The 6,000-nt window shown below is 52.8% G+C and overlaps 1 protein-coding gene across 1 annotated transcript in view; it reads left to right on the top strand.

The window, feature by feature from the left end:
- Positions 1 to 251: 251 nt before the first annotated feature.
- NLGN2 (neuroligin 2) overlaps positions 252 to 6,000 on the top strand; it is a 250,363-nt gene continuing 244,614 nt past the window's right edge. The window contains exon 1 of the mRNA XM_069767582.1: positions 252 to 365. The gene's annotated coding sequence lies outside the window, so the exon portion shown is untranslated. The remainder of the gene's footprint in view (positions 366 to 6,000) is intronic.

Raw genomic sequence — 6,000 nt, 5'->3', positions numbered from 1 at the left:
TTGATAGGGTGGATTATGCGTTCAGACCGGAGGCTTAATTTCCCTGATCGTCTGGTCTTGTTGAGGTTCGTCCTATAGTTTGTTTTCCAGGGATTTTGTTTTTAACATAATTTATGTGTAGTTTGTTATGCACCTGTTTTTATTGGTACAGGGGTCGTGGGCGTGCGGCGGGGTGGGGGCGGGTTGCTCTCACTCACCTGTTTTAAGTCGGCGTCACTTTCCCTGCTTCCAGACCTGTAGAAGCGCTTGGATCAGCGCGAAACAGCTGTCGTCATTCACCTGCTCACCTCCCGTCCACCTGCACTCCCTCGGATCGCAAGGCTGTACTTTTTCATGTTTTGAATAAAGAATTGGACCACAGATGGGTGAGTGCTGCCGCATTTTCTGTTCTGATCTACATGTTTGCATCTATCTTCCATGCGAGCACCCCCTATACTGAAGTCAGTCCGTCACCACTCACTGCTGCTGATCTGCCGGAAGAAGGAAGGCTGTGCAGCTCACTTTTTCCTTTGTTTTTGGAGAAACACAGGGTGGGTCAGAGACCACAATGGTGTGCTAACAGAGACAACTAAGAATCATATTATACATTATCATCACACCTCCCCCTTCTGGTGTGCGCTACGGAGGCAGGACCTCTCGGTACTCTGCCATGTGCACCTCAGCAGGTTCGCCCTGGCGGGACAACCCATCTGCATTGTCATGCTCCCTTCTGTGTTCGACGGTGAAGTCAAACTGCTGAAGAGTAAGTCTCCAGCGTAGAAACTTTCTATTGGTTCTGCACATGGCATTTAGCAAGCGCAGAGAGTTGTGGTCAGTCACCACAGTGAAGGTGCGACCGTACAAATAGGGCTGCAAGCGCTGCAGGGCCCAGACTATGGCCAGGCACTCCTTCTCGATGGTGGAGTAGGCCACTTCCCTCGGCAGAAGTTTCCAGCTCAGGTACAACACAGGGTGCTCTTGGTCCTCCGAGTCAACCTGGCTGAGCACAGCACCGAGGCCGAACTCGCTGGCGTCGGTCTGCACCAAGAACAGTCGACTGCTGTCCTTTCTTCCTGGTGAGGTCCGTCAAGGGTTTTGACAGGCTGCTATAGTGCTGTAAGAAGAGCCTATAGTACCCTGCGGTGCCCAGGAAGGACATCACCTGTTTCTTGGTCCTGGGAGTGGGCCAGTTCACGATAGCTCCCACTTTCTCAGGCTTTGGGGTGCCCCCGCCTACTCCATGCCCCAGGTAGTGGACCTCACTCATGCCCATCTGGCACTTTCCTGGCTTGATAGTCAGTCCGGCTCGGTGAATTCGCCTGAGCACCTCCTCGAGATGCTGCAGGTGTTCATCCCAGGAGGAACTGAAGATGGCAATGTCATCCAAGTACGCCACCGCGTACTCCTCCAGTCCCTGAAGCAGGAGGTTGACCATCCGCTGGAAAGTGGCTGGGGCATTCTTCATGCCGAAGGGCATGACCGGTGACTCGTACAGTCCGAAAGGTGTGTTAAAGGCGGACTTCTCCTGCACCTCGCGGCTCAGGGGAATCTGCCAGCATCCTCGACTCAGATCCATTATGGTCAATTAGTTTGCGCCAGCTAACCTCTCAAGCAGCGCCTCTATGCGTGGCATTGGGTGTGCATCAGAGGCTGTGATGGCGTTGAGCCCCCTGTAGTCCACGCAGAACCGGGTGGTCCAATCCTTCTTTGGCACGAGAACTACAGGTGAGGCCCATGCACTCTTTGACCGTCAAATCACCCCCAGTTGTAACATAACATCTCATTGATCTCCTGGCGCATAACCTGCTGCACCTGGTCCGAGATTCGATAGGGTGTTCGCCGTAGTGGGGCATGATTCCCGGTGTCCACCTCGTGGACTGCTAACATAGCCCTTCCAGATCGGTTGAAGAACACGGGCCGGAAGGGTTCCAGCACGGTTTGCAACTGCAACTGCTGGGGTTCGGTTAATGAGGCGCTTACCTCCACGTCCTCAACGGACCCACCGGCCTTGGCTTGGGCCAGCATGTCCAGGAGGGTGTCTTCCTTCCCGGGCAGGCTCAGACCGGTAGGATGAAAGGTTTACATTCGTGATGAGGCTTCATCATGTTGAAGTGAAAGGCCTTTCGCCTACCCCGAGCGTGACCACGTAGGTGACCGAGTTGAGCTGTTGGTGGACGACGTACGATCCTTCCCAGGCTCCCTGAAGCTTATTCTTTGGTACGGGAACCAGCACCCACACCTTTTGACCCACGTGGTAGGTCCGCTCTCGGGCGTTCTGGTCGTACCGGTGTTTCCGGTCAGCCTGAGCCTGCGTCAGGTTGTCATGCACCAACTGTGTCAAGGTCTGCATCTTGTCATGGAAGCGCATGACATAATCCACTATGGACACTTCAGAAAGGTTCGGCTCCTCTTCCCAGGATTCTCTTACCATTCTAAGGGGTCCTGGGACTCACCTTCCGTACAGAAGCTCAAAGGGGGAGAACCCCGTCGAGGCCTGCAGAACCTCTCGGTAAGTGAAAAGCAGGTGTGGGAGGTGCCGCTCCCAGTCGTGCCCTTGGGTGTCAACCAGCATGCGTAGCATCTGTTTGAGGGTACCATTGAAGCGCTCACACAAGCCATTGGTCTGTGGGTGATACGCACTTGATACGAGACGCTTCACCTGCATTCTCTTACAGAGAGCCTCCATTAGGCGAGACATGAATTGGGTCCCTGGATCGGTTAGCATCTCCCTGGGAAATACTACACGTGAAAAGATGGCCAACAGAGCATCCGCCACCTTATCTGCCCTAGTTGACCACAGAGCTACTGCCTCTGGGTACCGGAGTCTACCAGAGTAAGGATGTATTGCTTTCCAGAGTTGCTGAGGACGGCCAGCGGGCCCACAATGTCCACCGCGATCCTCTGGAAAGGCTCCTCTATCACTGGCAAAGGGATCAGGGGAGCCTTAAGAGCAGGCCCCGCCTTCGCTCTCTTTGACAGGTGACACAGGAACGGCAGTAGTTTGACACATTTGTCCCCATCTTAAGCCAATAGAAGTGTTGAGACAGCCGGGCCTTAGTTTTGCTGATCCCCAAGTGTCCAGCAAGCGGGATCTCATGTTCAATCTGCAACAACTCACTTCAGAATGGCTGCTGGACGACCAATTGTCTCTCCCCCAACCACTCCTTTTGTGATTTTCCGGGTACTGTCTCCCGGTACAACCTCCCTCATTCCCAGAACACCCTCTCCTTATCAGTTACGGAGGTGGGCGTCTCGGCGAGGTACCTCAAATTCTCCAGGCTTGCATCTGTGTGCTACTTATGGGCCAGTTACCTTCCTCTGTGGCACTGGTCAACTGCATGGCGTCACCTTCCTCACGGTTCCCATGCATCTCCCCATTTCCTGTAGCACCAACACTTGCCCCTGCTAGGGGTTTCTCAACCATCTCACTCCGCAGAGCGACATGGTTGAGCACTCCTGTACCTATGGACACATCAACTTTTGCATAAAAATGGTTATCAGGTTCAGTTCGCACATTTACAACATTTTCATCATCAATACTAGGGAAAGAATGGTTATCAAATGCATCATTACTGGATAAAGCATGGTCAGGTAACACATGCGATTTCCCATCATCATCAGAGTTAGCTTTACCCTTATTAGCAGATTGGGGAGGGGTGTCAGGGACGTAGTATGCAACCATTCTCCCCAAATCAGTCCCCAACAAAACATCAGTGGGCAAATTATCAGACAGCCCCACTTCCTTCACCCCACTCCCAGCACCCCAATCAATATAAACCCGGGCCATCGGTAAGGGACAGCTGGTGCCCCCAATCCCGGAGACAGGGTTTTCCCCGGAATGATCTCTTCAGGGGCACTCAGTTCAGATCGGATGAGGGTCCGTTCAGCCCCGGCGTCCTTGAGGCCTATAGCGAAATGGCCTCCCACGGTGACATGCTGTACGTTGTCACACACCTTCCCAACCACACCACCCACCAAAAGAACTGCTGCGTTAGGCCCTGGGGCCTTGGCTGGGGGGTGCTTCTGTATGTCTGGACAGTAGGGACTGACATGGCCAGTCCATTTGCAAACAAAACACTGGCAGTCGGTGGTAGGTCTGGTGCTGTTGACAACAGGGACAGGACCTCTGTTGTGTTGGCTGGCAGGGGTACTGGCGTTGGTTGCAGGCTTACCTCCTCTCCAACTGGTGGTGACTGGCTTGTGCACTTCCGATCTACAGTTGGCCTCATAGGCATAGGCAATCTGCGCTGCTTTCTGCTCCTCCACAATGATAGAGATGATGACCAGACTGCTCCTCCACAATGATAGAGATGACGACCGGACTGTTCCTCCACAATGATAGAGATGAAGACCGGACTGCTCCTCCACAATGATAGAGATGATGACCAGACTGCTCCTCCACAATGATAGAGATGACGACCGGACTGTTCCTCCACAATGATAGCGATGACGACCGGACTGCTCCTCCACAATGATAGAGATGATGACCGGACTGCTCCCCCACAATGATAGAGATGATGACCGGACTGCTCCTCCACAATAATAGAGATGACGACCGGACTGCTCCTCCACAATGATAGAGATGAAGACCGGACTGCTCCTCCACAATGATAGAAATGATGACCGGACTGCTCCCCCACAATGATAGCGATGATGACCGGACTGCTCCTCCACAATGATAGAAATGATGATCAGACTGCTCCCCCACAATGACAGTGATGATGACCGGATTGCTGCTACACAATGATAGAGACGACTACCTGACTGCTTCTCCACAATGATAGAGATGATGACCGGACTGTTGCTCCACAAAGATAGAGATGACGACCAGACTGCTCCTCCACAATGATAGAGATGACGACCGGACTGCTCCTCGACAATGACAGAGATGATGACCGGACTGCTCCTCCACAATGATAGAGATGACGACCGGACTGCTCCTCGACAATGACAGAGATGATGACCGGACTGCTCCTCTACAATGATAGAGATGACGACTGGACTGCTCCTCCACAATGATAGAGATGATGACCGGACTGCTCCCCCACAATGATAGAGATGACGACTGGACTGCTCCTCCACAATGATAGAGATGACGACCTAACTGCTCTTCCACAATGATAGAGATGACGACCGGACTGCTCCCCCACAATGATAGAGATGACGACTGGACTGCTCCTCCACAATGATAGAGATGACGACCTAACTGCTCTTCCACAATGATAGAGATGACGACCGGACTGCTCCTCCACAATGATAGAGATGATGACTGGACTGCTCCTCCACAATGATAGAGATGATGACCGGACTGCTCCTCTACAATGATAGAGATGATGACTGGACTGCTCCCCCACAATGATAGAGATGAAGACCGGACTGCTCCCCTACAATGATAGAGATGACGACCGGACTGCTCCTCCACAATGATAGAGATGACAACCAGACTGCTCCTCGACAATGATAGAGATGACGTCCTGACTGCTCCCCCACAATGATATAGATGACGACCGGACTGCTCCTCCACAATGATAGAGATGATGACCGGACTGCTCCTCTCCAATGATAGAGATGACGACCGGATTGCTCCCCCACAATGATAGAGATGAAGACCGGACTGCTCCCCCACAATGATAGAGATGATGACCGGACTGCTCCCCCACAATGATACAGATGACGACCGGACTGCTCCTCCACAGTGATAGAGATGATGACCGGACTGCTCCTCCACAATGATAGAGATGATGACCGGACTGCTCCTCCACAATGATAGAGATGACGACCGGACTGCTCCCCCACAATGATAGAGATGACGACCGGACTGCTCCTCCACAATGATAGAGATGATGACTGGACTGCTCCTCCACAATGATAGAGATGATGACCGGACTGCTCCTCTACAATGACAGAGATGATGACTGGACTGCTCCCCCACAATGATAGAGATGAAGACCGGACTGCTCCCCCACAATGATAGAGATGACGACCGGACTGCTCCTCCACAATGATAGAGATGACGACCAG

This window comes from Ranitomeya imitator, chromosome 4 (genome assembly GCF_032444005.1).
Source record: "Ranitomeya imitator isolate aRanImi1 chromosome 4, aRanImi1.pri, whole genome shotgun sequence".
NCBI classification, from domain to species: Eukaryota; Metazoa; Chordata; class Amphibia; order Anura; family Dendrobatidae; genus Ranitomeya; species Ranitomeya imitator.
The sequence above is the reverse complement of the archived record's forward strand: the minus strand, read 5'-3'. Positions and strand labels throughout refer to the sequence as shown.